The sequence below is a fragment of the Thunnus albacares genome, chromosome 19 (genome assembly GCF_914725855.1).
Source record: "Thunnus albacares chromosome 19, fThuAlb1.1, whole genome shotgun sequence".
NCBI classification, from domain to species: domain Eukaryota; kingdom Metazoa; phylum Chordata; class Actinopteri; order Scombriformes; family Scombridae; genus Thunnus; species Thunnus albacares.
The window spans coordinates 15,783,052-15,798,227 of NC_058124.1; the positions used below are offsets into that span (position 1 = coordinate 15,783,052).

At 38.9% G+C, this 15,176-nt stretch overlaps 2 protein-coding genes and 4 non-coding genes across 18 annotated transcripts in view; 5 read left to right on the forward strand and 1 right to left on the reverse strand.

The window, feature by feature from the left end:
- dennd3a (DENN/MADD domain containing 3a) overlaps positions 1-1,828 on the reverse strand; it is a 26,492-nt gene extending 24,664 nt beyond the window's left edge. For both annotated transcript variants that reach the window (XM_044335916.1, XM_044335914.1), the window contains exon 1: positions 1,645-1,828. The gene's annotated coding sequence lies outside the window, so the exon portion shown is untranslated. The remainder of the gene's footprint in view (positions 1-1,644) is intronic.
- Positions 1,829-4,845: 3,017 nt separating this feature from the next.
- On the forward strand, positions 4,846-4,917 carry trnah-gug. Its single transcript has one exon. It is a non-coding gene; the product is annotated as a tRNA-His (tRNA).
- Positions 4,918-5,429: 512 nt separating this feature from the next.
- Positions 5,430-5,501, forward strand: trnah-gug. The gene has a single exon. It is a non-coding gene; the product is annotated as a tRNA-His (tRNA).
- A 350-nt stretch (positions 5,502-5,851) lies between these two features.
- Positions 5,852-5,923, forward strand: trnah-gug. The gene has a single exon. It is a non-coding gene; the product is annotated as a tRNA-His (tRNA).
- A 231-nt stretch (positions 5,924-6,154) lies between these two features.
- On the forward strand, positions 6,155-6,226 carry trnah-gug. Its single transcript has one exon. It is a non-coding gene; the product is annotated as a tRNA-His (tRNA).
- Positions 6,227-7,929: 1,703 nt separating this feature from the next.
- The window catches only part of ptk2aa (protein tyrosine kinase 2aa), a 68,983-nt gene continuing 61,736 nt past the window's right edge, over positions 7,930-15,176 (forward strand). For 9 of the 12 annotated variants that reach the window (XM_044334890.1, XM_044334900.1, XM_044334892.1 and 6 more), the window contains exon 1: positions 7,931-8,203. The gene's annotated coding sequence lies outside the window, so the exon portion shown is untranslated. Of the gene's footprint in view, positions 8,204-15,176 lie in introns of all 12 variants that reach the window. The other 3 variants (XM_044334889.1, XM_044334891.1, XM_044334898.1) reach the window with 2 other exon arrangements.

A 15,176-nucleotide genomic window follows, 5' to 3' on the forward strand; every position in this document is an offset into this window, starting at 1 on the left:
GCTTGAGTAGGGACTAGATAGCCACCCCATGCTGTGAGAAGAAGACAAAGGCTGTTCACAAGCTTTAACAAACGAGTTTAGCTTCATAACTTTCAGAGAGGAAGCTGCTTTGATTTAGCTGACAACAATTTCACCAAGCACTTCCTAGCAGTCAGGTATTTTTTTACAGAACCAAAAAAACATATGGAAGAAAGTTGGTTTCAGAGAAGTAAAACATTTACAGAATAATGAAAGTCGCTTTAGGAATTTGTATGTATGCGACCCATGCCCCAGGACAGGTCTTACAGTATTTGTAACCATTATTTTTCTCAATTTTTTGTTCAAATGAGGCTTCTTTTTTTTGAGATTCTCTTAGCAATGCTAGAATCAGTAAAACTTCTAACGTCTAATCTAATCTAATATCTAATCTTCTTTGCAACTCAGGGCTCCACAAAGAATCAGCATCTGACTTTTCATCCCAGTGAAATGACAAACTTAAGAGGAGAGCAGTGCATGTTTTCAGTGTTTACTGACCTGTTCTGGGACACAGGAAAGGAGTCTAAACTATTAAACTGAGTGACATGCTCCTTTAATGGGCATCACCACAACATTTACTAGGGTTTAAACTAGTTTGTGACAAAACGAGAACATTCATCACCTGAACCAGTAGACAAAATGAAGTAATGTATGCGGATGAAAATGCATTTGGTCCACTTTATCTTGGCTTGTCTTTAAAATAATGTTTGTTTATTTGTTTTTTTTTCAAACCAGCCTGTAACTTGTAACTTGTGATCTCACAAACTAATTTAAATCAGTTTGGTGGTATATGAAAAAGTATTCTGAGCAAAGTGTGGTTTTAAAATGACAAGACATTAGGGCTGCAAATAATGATTATTTTCTGTATCAATTAATCTGTCGCTTATTGTTTCGATTAATCAATTAGTTGTGTGGACCACAAAATGTCAGATAATGGTGAAAAATGTCGATAATTGTTTTCCAGAGCCCTCAAATGTCTTGTTTTCTCCACTATAGTCTACAACCCAAATATATTTACTTTACTGTCATAAAAGTACAGTAAAAAAAAAATTTAAAATCACAACTTTATATTAGAGCTGCAAAAACGATTCTTCTCTCAATTAATCCCTTAACCATTTAGTCTGTGACTTGTAGGACTGCAACTACTGATAAATGTCATTATAGATTAATTTGTCGATTATTTTCTCGATTAATCAATCAGTTGTTTGGTCCAAAAAATGTCAGAAAAAGGTGACCAACAGTCCACAACACAAAGATATTCAGTTTACTGTCATAGAGGACTAAAGAAACCAGAAAATGTTCACATTTGAGAAGCTGAAATCAGAGAATTTTTACATTTTTTTTCCATAAAAGAGGATAATCGCCAATAGTTGGCGATTAATTTAATTGTTTAATAGCAACTAATGGATTAATCGTTTCAGCTCTGCAACACACTTCTCTCGGATTTATTACAAAGCTATAAATCCCAAATAATGTCACCAAAATGAGACTTATCATTAAGACACAGACGATGTCCAGCAAACTGACATTAAGTTAGCTGAAGGCAGCTGAAGGAAACACATGAGACTGTCTTGGTGAGACCAGTCGAGCAAGATTCTTGACACAGCAAGTTTAAAATGAGACACTGACCTTAAATTAACTCGATCATTTCCACCGGCAGACGGTTAACGTTACACCGACGAGGAGTTAGCAAGCTCCAGATATCTGTTGAACTGACTAAAACTCCACAGTGGTGACTTCAGTACTGACTCTAAAAATTACTGACACACACATTTCTGAGGTTTACCCCCTCTGATTTCTGTCAAGCGCCAGTGATATTTTTTTTTTTACCACCCGCATTCTGTGAAGTCCCGCCCTACTCTGCCTCTGACTGGCTCTGATTCTTGAATCTTCTAACTCTAACCCAATCATCTCACGCCTCATGCCTAAAGTTAACCAATCAACGCAATGAAGGCAACAAGTGCTGGCCAATCAGAGGCAGAGTAGGGCGGGTCTTCACGGAATGCCGGTGGGGAAAAATAACGCCGCAGCGCCACGTTCAGTTGAACTTCCTGTCTTACAAGCTCTTTCCTTTATAATTCAAATTGCGCCATCTACTGTATGTTTGCTGTTCTTCAATACTTAAACACGTTTCCATTACACAGGACATTAAGTGTAATGTTTGATCGGTTAATTAGATCAGACCATATCACTCCGGGATCTTCACTGGCTACCTGTTGTTTTCAGAATACAATCCAAAATCCTCCTCTTTGTTTACAAAGCACTTGCTGGTCTGGCTCCACAGTACATCTCAGACATGCTGTCAGTTTATAAACCCAGTGTTTCATATTCTGATGAGATAGCATTCAGTATTTATGCACCTAAAAGAATGGAACAGATCTTAGACTTGCTCCAAAATGGTGTTCTTTCAAAACCAAAGACCTTCCTTTCACTCTAGCATTTTCTTAAATGAGCATACCATATTTGTACAGTATATTTGTTTGTATGTGTGTATGTATATGTGTTTCATGTTTATGTATGTTTGCACATTTTTTGCTGCTGTCATTTTGCTTTTAAAGAATTAACAACTGATTGTACCAAACATGCCATTGCAGCCCAGTTTATTATTTTATAACTATAAAAGCAAATTCATACACAGTACTGTGCAAAAGTTTTAGGCAGTAAAAGTAAATGAAAGATGCTTTTAAAAATAATGCCATGAATAGTTTTTATTCATCAATTAACTTCATATAAAGTTCAGTAAACTGAAGAAACCTAATTGACATCAATATTTGGTGTGACCCCACTTTGCCTTTAAAACAGTACCAGTTCTCCTCGGTACACCTACACACAGTTTGTTAAGGCATGTACTTTGTTTCAAGCATCTTGGAGAAGTTGCCACAGTTCTTCTGTGGATTTAGGCATCTCTGTTGCTTCTGTCTCTTCATGTAATCCCAGACTGACTCCATGATGTTGAGATCAGGCCTCTGTGGGGGCCACACCAACTGTTGCAAGACTCCTTCTTCTTCTTGCTGCATAGTTCTTTATGACTTTGGTTGTATGTTTGGGGTTGTGGTCATGCTGCAGAATAAATTTGGGATGTCTCCCTGATGGTATTGTATAATAGATAAGAATCTAAACATCTAAAGTGCCTAAAACTTTTGCACAGTACTGTATGTAAATAGAAAAGTACCTGAAAGAGCCATCTTTAAAGTAATAGCAAATGAACTAACATCATAGTATTTCTGACAGTAAAGATGTGAAAATGTGTGCTTTTATAAGTGGCTGTTTAAAAATTACTGTAAATCAAGGCAGTGACATTTTTGCTGTATCATGTTAATATATCTGCCTAGCAGGCCAAAACATTGCTACAAAACAAGGATACCAGGATGATTTAGTGTCAATCAATCAATTTTATTTCAGGCAATTATCGTTTTGATGACTATTAGTGTGTGTGTGTGTGTGTGTGTGTGTGTGTGTGTGTGTGTGTGTGAGAGAGAGAGAGAGAGAGAGAGAGAGAGAGAGAGAGAGAGAGAGAGAGAGAGAGAGAGAAAGAGAGAGAGAGATAAGGACAGTTTTTGGCATTTTGCCTTTATTTGATAGGAAATGCAGGGACAAAGAGGGGAATGATATACAACAAAGTTCCCCGGCCAGAATAAAACTGGGTATGTTCCAAATTTGCAACTCTAAAGTGCTATGGATTTTGTCAATCGATACATTGGAACATCCAACATGAGTGCACATAACTGTATACACATCAGTGTCCCAGTAACATACACACATTCCAGTACAGAAGTACACATATAAACAAAACAAGCAGACATTGCCATGACCCTCTTATGCACACACATAAATACAGATTTAAACACACACACACACACACACACAAATAATTCTGCGAATCGTGAATCCAGCTCCTGATTAGAAACAGGGATTATGAAACTGTGGCTGGGTTTCAGATTAAGGTGGACAGCAGAGAGACATATTCAGAGGTAAAGCAGACCTGATGTCATCTTTTTACATTTATCCTGAATTCAGTAAATATTCAGCCCTAATCTAACCTACCACCGTCTGTTAATTATTCATCTTTTTTTTTTAACAGACCATAGAATAAACAGCTACTTAATCATTTAAGTAATGATTCCAAAATATGAAAGGTGTTACTGTTTACTTCAAAAATTAGGCCTGTAGTGTTTCTCTGACCTTGTCCCAAGAGTCTGTAGGCCTTCTGCCAGGTCTGTCAAAGAGAAGAGGGATTACTTTTTCATTTGCTTTGTTCACAATTGCATTGGCACAGTGACACAGTGACTCAGCAGGAACTGAAGGTCGATAAAGAAAGTGCAGGGTAAGGTAAATGAAACACACCTTTTTTAAAATTCAGTTAAAGGGAATTCAATTGTGAAAGTGCTTCAGCCTGTTGAAAAAAATTGTACAAGCTAAATTTCATTGTCAGCATGACAGTAAACAATATGTGATCAAATAGGCCTACATAAACACAACAACACATTTCTCTGTAATTTTGCTGGGTTCCAAATGTGTTAATATTACTTAATGACAAGCAATTCTTTACCATTTTATAATACCATCACTTACTTAGGCCTACATATTTTCTATTTTTAGAAAGTGGGTATATGTGGACTCCATTCCTAGTCACTGCATTTGTGTTTGGCTTTTGTAGACACAAAGGTAAAGGTAAGACAAGAGATATTTGCTCATATTTATCTGATATAGGCCTACATAGAAAAAGCATAATTTATACTTATAAAATGAATAATTGCTATAATAACCTTTGGGATTTTTCAACCTAATCTCTGATGTATTTGGCAGAATAACTGTCCAACTGTGTGGCCAGCCGTGATCGTATAGTGGTTAGTACTCTGCGTTGTGGCCGCAGCAACCCCGGTTCGAATCCGGGTCACGGCAGCCATCCAGTTTCTCTTTTGGAGGAGAGACCACACGTGTCAATAGAAAGTACAAATATAGGGTATTTGTCTGCGTGTCATTTGAGAATAATGGAATAATTACACACCATACAGCTTAACAGGCCTATGATGATTATATATTTACATTTTGAACTGGTAATGCACTTTCGAATTCAATTAACAACAACACAGATAGCAAACAAACAAAACGCAAACAAGCAAAAACTGACAAACAAAAAAAGCATGCTCTAAGGGCAATTAAGGGCAATGGAGCCCAGAATAGGCCTATAGTTCAACGAATAGATTTTTAGGCCTGTTCAAATGTAATCAAGTGTATTATAATGTTATAGTGTGCATACCAGAATAGAGCCAAACACTTCTCGCCATGGAGGCAGAATTTCGACTGTATGTTGATCAAACAGGCATCCGTACAGATTGATTTGGCATTTGTCAAAACCTGCTGTCGGTGTTGGATTGGTGATTGTGGTGTCATAATGGGCAGGCAAATAGCGAGCCGTGATCGTATAGTGGTTAGTACTCTGCGTTGTGGCCGCAGCAACCCCGGTTCGAATCCGGGTCACGGCAGCCTGTTTTGACGCAGACACGCGCGCACATAAAGTCATTTCTGATGGACAAATACCCTCCATGTCATCAATCAAAACAGGTGATCCAAACGACCATACTTCAGTGCAAAGTGCTTCAAGCAGACTTTCTATGCATTAAATAGGCCTATGTATTCGTGAGGAAAAGTGAGCAGCCGCTGCTATGACCTCATCACAACGTACCTCTGAGGTCACATTCTGCAATAAATTCCAGAACTATGATGACGTAAAACGCTAAGTATTCTCCATAGTTACCGCGGTCAGACTACTTATTGGGGACACTTTTATGTTTTTTAAGGAACAGGATCTAGTGTCGTGATGACTTGCTCTTGTGCCGTGATCGTATAGTGGTTAGTACTCTGCGTTGTGGCCGCAGCAACCCCGGTTCGAATCCGGGTCACGGCATCATCTTGCGAAAAACATCTCAGATCAAGTGACAGATATGGTTGCTGTAACAATCATCATTATTGCTGGTTTAGAGCTTTGGAATTGGCTGTTTTCCTACCACACCCCTTTTTTCATAATTGGCATGATTTGCTTAAAACTTCTCTTTATTCTCAACACAAACACAAACACAACAAATTCTGTAAACTATGGCAGGCTGCTGTATGAAATCGTTTCAACAGTGGGTAACTAGCCGTGATCGTATAGTGGTTAGTACTCTGCGTTGTGGCCGCAGCAACCCCGGTTCGAATCCGGGTCACGGCAGCCTGTCTGTCTCTGTTTTAGAGGAAAGATCACGCATATCAGTGGAAAGTACGACAAAATCAACCTGTTTTTAAGGAGAAAAATATCGAATGATGGAGAGAAACTGGCGGCGCACATATGAGTTTAATGATATAACATCTATGCAATCATGAGCCTCATAAGAAAAACTCAGTCAACAGATTTGGTGTCACCTCCAAATTCAACCCCATCCGTCTGTTCTTGCATTAATTGATTTTTGCCCCAGTAATTATGAAATGTAGCTTAAGCAGGTAAGTAACTAAATCAGTGCTTTACAGCAGTATCTCATGAGTGAAATATTGCAAAAATAACTGCAAAATTTTAAATAGTTTAAAAAATAAATAAATAGAGAAACCTTCCAAAAGTTTTGCTCAGTCTGCATTCCCGTGTGCTTTGGTAGTACAGACATACTGTAAACGTGTCTGATTGATCCCTACAACTGAGACACCAGGATCAAAAACCAAATATATACTATAGGCCTCATGGTGTTTTGGAAATGTTGGCCTGATAGAAAGACTGAAGGGTCACTAAAACATCAGGATTTATTCATCAGGGATCACAGCAAAATGAATGTAAACTCTGCCTTTATAGTTAATATGGAAATCCATACCCTCGGGTTACCCAAATACACTGCAATGACAAGTACTGACCACCAGATGTCGTCTTTAAACCTGCATGTGCACAGAGGGGGAAATCACAAGAATCAGAGGAGGGGATCAGTAGGCCTGTCTGGCTTTGACACAAATAAAGGTGCTGTATTCAAAGTGGGTAACTGCCTCTAAGCTCAGACCCTCAGGGGCCCACAAAACCACAGGTTGACTATGGGCTATCAGTTGGTTGTGCACAATTTGACTGATTGCAATTTTGTTTAGAATTTACACCAAAGTTTGTTTGTAGGGAATTTGCACCAAAGTACAACACAACTTGACTAAGATATTGTAGAGGGTGTGAAAAAACTTTCCCCCATTCATTATTTTAGTTTATATTGTTGTTTATTTCCAAGATAAAGTTTTGTTTAATCAAATTGTTTATAAATAATTGGCTCACAGAAAACTGGCCCCGTAAGCAGGTTAATCTAACCATGTTTAATACAGACTGTGCAGTTTGAACTAATAACAACATACTAATATTACTACTAATAATAACTATTATTATTGTTATTACCATTCTTATTATAGGTAGTACAAATATAGTAGTATATCGTAATAGTATAGTTTAGTATAATAGTATAAGTAGTAGTAGCCTACTAGTGGTGGTATGGAATATAGAGTAAAAAGTACTATGCTACTATCACTAGTAGGTACTACTTGCATCACTATTGTAGGCCTATAATATTAACAAGTGTCACACTAGAGCTGCAACATAACAACTATTTTCATTATCAATTAATTTGCTGATTATTTTCTCGATTAATCAATTGTTCGTTCATTCTATGAAATGTTGATTGCCGTTTCCCAAAGTCCAAGATGCAAACCAATCGTCCACTACCCAAAGATATTCAGTTTACTATCACAGAGGACTAAAGAAACCAGAAAATATGAAGCTGGAACAAGAGCATTTGGGCATTTTTGTTTTTTAAAACAATTACTCAAAACGATTAATCGATTATCATTAATTTTCTGTCGATCGACTAATCTGATCAACACATCCATTCATTCCTAAAAGAGGCCGGGTTTGCTGCTGGTTGTACCTGCGGCCAGGCTCTCCTCAGAGGGAGCAGTTGGCCCTCCCTCTGTCGCTCCCAGCAGCAGCCATATTGGAATGCTGGATGTGGAGAGGGGAAGCAGGAACAGGCGACGAGAGGGAGAGAGGGGGGAGACAGACAGGAGCGAAAAAACACTATCTGTAACTACTCCCTGCTCTTTAACTGAAATAACGGAGTATTCACCGACTGCTAACAACTTATCCCACCGGTAAAGCCGACACAAACCTCTCGGACGTCCCCTGGAACAAGTCAGGGTGAGTGATGTTGTGTTTTTTTTTTTTTTTTTTTGGAGGGGGGGGAGGTTTATTTCAACCGTTAGAAGAAATTATGAGATGGTTGGTTTTTAACGTTCAGCCCTGCTTGGTTGGCTGACGTTAGCCGTTTCCTCTCCGCTTTCTCATGTCGTTGTAAGTGTGTGTGTAGGGGGGGAAATATGGGATAAGTTTGGTTAGCTTCACAGCTGCGTAACTAGGAGCAGTTTTCCTTTTTAGTAAGTTGGAACAGTTGAAAGGAAGAGTGACCGACTGCCACTAAACTCGTCGCCACAGTCACATGGAGTGAATAACGTTAGTGTGTGGAGTAACGTTAACTCTAACCTGAGGTAAAAACAAAAAACAAAAAAGTGCCCCGGATTAACCTACATTTTGCTCCTAAATCTCACTCTCAAGTGTTTATTTGTTCCCTGCTGTGTCACATTCAAGGCTGTTTAGTTACCTTGATTTGAGTCCCTGAACAAACTGAACTCTTCCTTTCTATCTAAATGGGCCAGTTATGTTTCATTTTCTCATTTTGTTTTGTGCGAAGAGTTTCATAAACCGAACTAATTGGCCCAGTTATGAAGGATTATTATTATTACTTTCATGTGTGGGCTAATTAGGAAAGTGTGTGATATGATGTGCTTTCCTGCACTCATTTAACTGTTACAAATGGGCTAATATAGTACATCAGGTGCATATCAGTGTACAAATATAACTTTAATCTTGGAAATTAGAGCTAAAACAATGAGTCAATTAATAGATTCTGTCACATAGTTAATCTCCAACGATCCTGATTAAAAATGCCAAATATGCTTGCCTCTGGTTATAGCTTCTCTAATATCTCTGTTTTATATCATTTTAAACTCAATATCTTTGGCTTTTGTACAGTTGATCAGACAAAACGAGACAAACTGGGGTTTTGCTTGCTGTAATCTTTCTTCCTGTTCATACTAGCTGTGAAGAGACCCCCCACTAATGTGTTTCCAGTAAGTGATGGGGGACGAAATACACAGCGCTCGTTCTGTAATGCAGCACACACACGTTTGTTGATTTTGTACTTAAGAGGCGCAAATTCCTAAACAAATTTGCAGTTAATCAAATTATATACATCCGACAGACAAACATTGAGCCCAGGGCTTTTGGCTGGAGCAGTTGCCCTCTTTGCCTGATTTGAAGACATCAAAATGGGCTCACAGAACTCTTTAAAGGCATTTTTTACTTTTTTTGACATTCCTTAAACTAAACAGTGAATCACTTAGTTGAAAAATTAGACAGACAGATTAATAAATAATGAAAATACTCCTTAGTTGCAGCCCTATTGCAAATTTCCATGGAAAATGTATTACCCGACACTGTTGGTGCAGCTCATTCATATTTCCTTGCATGTTAAAGGCGCACCTTAAAAGATCATTAAAAAAGAGCACTGTTTTAAACATTTGCTTTAATCTCAGACTGTAAACAAAATGGATATGAATAGACGCTCAAAAGTTTAATGTTCACTTGTCAAATAAAACTGAAACATCTCAGAAACAGGCTGCTCTTTGCTCTGCATTTTCCTAACTGTGATAGGGCTGTAGTGCTCAGTCCGGTTTGCCTCTGCTTCATATTCCAGATGCAAGAAAATGCTAATGAATTGCAGTATCCTGAGGCCACTGAGGCTAAGACCCACCGTATACTAATAGGAGTACACGTCTTCTGGGCGCTTTCATTTGCAATTCTGAGGACAAGCGTTGGTTTGTGCGGTGCTGTGATCTGTGAATGTTACTGTAGAAGTTAATTTAAGGTAATGTATGCACCTGCGTTATAACAGGCACAGTTTGGTATGTTGTAGGTAGAGTTAAAACCAGTTCTACATGTTTTTACTGTTTTTACATGTCTGGTCACTGACATTTTCATTTATTCACTGTTCAGTTTAGGTTTTCTTCATGCAGTGTTGCGTGGTTACGGTGATGAGACACAGAATAATGTACACTTTCTGTTAGTTGTAAAAGAAATTCTTCTCACACAACACAACAAACAAGTTAATTCAACTACAAATGATTGCAAAAGACATTGACAGAGCTTTTTACAGGTTCCAGATAGTGTCTCTTAATTAGAATAACCAGCAAGCGAGGCTCCCACTGCTAATTAGCTTATCCACTTGATGAGCTTGTATTTAGTTCCACTCCAGCTGCCTTCATTCAGCTCACTTGCTGTGACCAAGTGCCCACACCACATGAATGGCTGTTTTTTTTTTCCTCATTGGTCTTTGACAGTAAATTTGTCTAGGCAGCGACCACTTCACGAGTCAATTTATACAAATAAAAGAACCTTACAGTAGCCTTACAGCCTTACAGTGGGATAGATATGAAGTTAGAAAGATTTGATTGCATTGAAATTCACCCTGTTCATGTGTGTTTGCACTGGTGGTAGAGTACAGCCTCGGTCTACTGATTTTGCATCATAGGACTGAAATGAATGCCGTGTAAATCATCGTCTCAAGATGAAACATGTCATTACCTTCAGTTTGTGAAACTGGCAGAAAACAACATTGTTTCACTTCCATTTCTGACATAGATCATGTGGATCTGAGGAAATTCCTCTGTTTTACTTTTTTTTTTTTAACTTTTCATTTCTGTTGAAGTGTAAATTTAGTATTTTTTTTGTGACCGATTCATTAAGTAGGAAGGCTCACTTCATACAGAGAGCAGCAGAGTAAAGAGCTACACCTTTCTGACTCCCTCCCGCGGCTGGTCTACAGCAGGCTAATACAGGCGTGGCAGTGGTGTGTGTGTGTATGTGTGTGTGTGTGCTTGTGTTTCCGCATGTGTGTAAATTGCAGAGCAGTGCAGGAGGCCTGTATTTATAGAAACACTTGACTACACTCAGAGATCTTACAGAAGCAGTCCACTATACTGCACAGAACTCTGTTTGTCCATATTTTTCTTTACTATACTGCAAGACTGTCCTCTGATTTTTAATTTTTTCTGTTCCGTACAGCTGTCTGCTATGCAATCAACTCAAGTTTGTTCTCATCTACTCTGCACAGACATGCAGACAGAGACAGAGAATAAGTGAGAGAAAGACAAGAGGGTAACAAAGCCAGCAGTCTAGTGTCAGTAAATTGCAGTATGTGGTGTGACTCGATGACTCTTAACTAACTAGTGATAGCAATCAGCACAAACACATACTATGTGTGTGTGTAGGTATGTAGAGGTCCTGAATAAGAGTGTGTGTGTCCTTAATATGTATGTGTCATGAGGAATCCATGATTTTAAATTAAATGATTTGTCTGGGGAGAAAAGAAGGACTCTGTACTCTAGTTTGAGCATTTTTTGAATAAGTTGTTTTTCTGGCAACATGGTGGCAGTTTTTTGTTTTTTTTTTCCAGTGATTGGCTACTTGGTACCTACTGTGTAAATACATGCAGCTGCGTGGAGGTCTGAGCTGATTTGCAAACTCACCTCAGGAAGGAAAAAAAAAAAGCATGAATGAGCAGTTGAACGGAGCAACTGGGGTTCTTTGTTTTACACCAGTAACTTCATTTGGAAGTATGACTAACGTAGTGTGTGTGTCTGTATGTGTGAGTGCTGGTATGTATGCGATTGTATGTGTCCTAATTGTATAAATTCAGCTTATATATCTTCTGTGGAACTTATTCCCCTGCATCCTCCCGTATGTGGTTTCAGCTGGGAAGGAAAAGGAGTGTGTGTGTGTGCGTGTGTGTGTGTGTGTGTGTGTGTTTGTGTGTGTGTGGGTTTGTTTGGAGACAGGAGACTGAATCAAGGTCCATTCCCGTTGCTTCTGGATTGGTTGCATTCAGGAAACAACCCCCACGCCCCTCCATGCACACACATTCTCACACACACACACAGAGCACTTACTGTACATCCTAAAACATGCTGCGTCCCTCAGGAGCCGAGAGGAAAACGCCTTCTTCCTCTCGACAGCAGCAACACTACTCAGGCCTCTCTTAGTGTTTATGTGTGTGTTGCTATGTGTGTGTGCGCGCCTGTGTGTGTGCATGTTTGTGCATGCTTGTTTGTGTGATAATGACTGTTTACCCAAGATAACTTGGATAAACATTGTCTTGTCTTAGTTTTTGCAATTTCAGTCATTTGATAGATTTACAAATCTGTGTGCACATCGTGGGATTTGCATGAGTGTCTGTTTGCTAATTTAGGTGGAATGTTTTAGTAAGAAAATAAAGGCCGGATGGTGGACACCTGCCACCTGTGGCTATGTAAGCATGTGTTTTTATTGTGCATGGCTATGTATATCTGTGCAACTATTATTGTATAATGGCGTAATGATCGGTTTCCTCTCAAAACATTTCCCTTAACAGTCCACATTTTGTTATAATTAAGGATGCAAACCGAAAGCTTTTTTTTTTTCCGGCCACATTAATAATCAATTAATCATTAAAAGAAAGGCTATGCTGCTTAAGGATTTACCAATATGATGTGACTGATCCACATTAAATACAGTCTCTTCATCAATTATTATAAAAGTTTGGTGTTTCTACCACCAGTTTTTTGCGCCACAACAATCCCTGGCCTCATGTTACCGTAAATTAAATTGAGTTCCAGGCAGTGAGGTATACAGATCTTGAATTTTGCAGAAAGAGACCTCTGGTATGGGATTGGTACTCTATATCAGCAGATACCCAGAGAAAATGTTGGATCGGTGCATCCTTAATCCCAACTGGGAACGATTTAGGCATTTCTGATCCATGTTTTGTTCCAGGTTTGCCAGTGGTCAAGACTTCCCAATTGTGTGCCTTTGAAACACTAGACAACATTGTGAGTAATGTAATAATAACATAGGACTCACCCTTGAGAGTCTACGTGTCAGCTGTCAGACTCACTGCTGTAGATTTGGAAAGGAAGTCACTTTCTTCTTCTTTTATAACCTGAAACTATATTGAAACTTTGTAGTGTTTGAATCCCAATAACAGTGTAATTTGGTGATTGTGTTTGAGAGTGTGTAATATGACTTCCTGTCCTCTGCCAGCCAGTCTGTTCATGGAGGTGGCTATGACGCAGTGTACAATATTGCATTTTTTTCTACATCATGATTACAAAACATCTGCATGAGTATAATAGATGCTTGATTTTTTTGAGCATGGTTTAATACAGCTGTTTTTAGTTTGTGTGTGTATGTGCGTAGATGGACTACTGTGCAGTTTAGAGTCAGTGTTTGCTGTGTGAAATGCACTACAATGGCAGGAAATGACATCATAGTTAATGACTTGCCCCTCCTTGAGGCATGCACATACCCGGACACACACACACACTACCTTTGGTCATGCCGGTCACTGGTGCAGCATGTCAGCTTGTGATGAATGGAAGTGAAACACAGTGATTCCCCCTGGTATATGTGTGTGTCTGTGTGTGTGCGTATGCGTGTGTGCAAAAAAAGCAGTACATCCTCCTTGACTCAAGCAACATGACTCGACAAACTAATGACCGTCCTCTTGTTCCATAAGTTTTTCTCTGAGCAGCAACTGAACAGCAGTGTAGAAACGACGAATTACAGCCACAGATATTGTGAATAAGTTGCCCCTCTCTCCCTCTGTGTGTGTGTGTGTGTGTGTGTGTGTGTGTGTGTGTGTGTGTGTGTGTGTGTGTGTGTGGTGTTTGAGAGGACAGTCAGTGTAATTACATTGCAATGAGTCAGAGAGGGAGAGAGAAAGAAGTAATTGTTAGGCTTTGTCATATAGACACACAGAGAGACAGAGGTGGGAGGAGGGAAAGATGGCTGAAAAGAAACGAGAGAAAAACAGAAATGGGGAGAAGACGGAGAGGGTGAAGGAGAAAGGGTCTCAAGATGTCCCTAGATTTTTAAATACATGAAAGCATACGTACCTGTGCATATAGAAAATATTTTAGTACTTACTGGACATAAACCAAACTATCCTCTTTTAGCTTCATAGGCAGGATGTTTTTTTTTTTCTCAGAAGCTATTGTTCAGTAAAAACTCTTGGTATTTGTTCTTTTCCCTCCTACTGTGACTGTCCATTTGTCCAGCTGCCCACAAAGTATGAAATCTCAGCATATGTCTCAGACATGACTTTGTTCAAGCAATAAAAATACATGGACTGGTGTAATTGATCTTACCTCAGTTACATATTTTGGGAAAAGTGCTTAGCTGAGAGCTACTGTAGATAAGAAGAGTGAAACCGACAATATGAAGCTACCACCAGCAGCCAGTTAGCTTAGCTTAGCATAAAGACCGGAAACAGGGGGAAACAGCTAGTCTGGCTCTGTTCAAAAGTAACAAAATCTGCTTACCAGCATCTCTAAAGCTCACTAATTTGATTGTTATTTTGTTTGTTTCATCTGTACAAAAACCACAGTGTAAAAGTGACAATTTGTGGTTTTACAAGGGTTTTACGTACAGGAATATTTCTTGCCCGAGTACTGTGACTTCCTGGAGTCTCCACTGGGTGACTGGTAACCTCATGGTGACAACTCCAGGAAGTAGACATAACTGTAGTAGACACAACACATGACCCCCCATGAAACAATGTATGGATTAGACAAACAAAATAAGTGAACTTAGCTAGGTAGACTTTGTTATGTTTTGGCAGAGCCAGGCTAGCTGTTTCCCCCCGTTTCCATTCATTTGTAGTTGTGCATAAGCTAAACTATAGCTGTGGCTACATATTCAATGTAGAGATATAAGAGTGGTATTAATCTTCTCATCTAACTGTGGGCAACAAAGCAAATAAGCATATTTCCCAACAGTGCCAAACTATATTCCTTTTTAAGAGAACAATTGTAACTCAAGCATTAAATCTCTGACATTTAGCGTCCAGTCCTGGTAAAACAATTAGTTTTGAACATTTATATATCCGAAAGTTAGTGAACATATTGTACAAGCATTAGTTAAACAATAAAAGAATGACTTCATCACCTATAATTGATGACAGACTTGGTGTTGTGTGGTTTCTGGATTAAAACAATTCTCCTTTTGCTCGCCTCTCCAC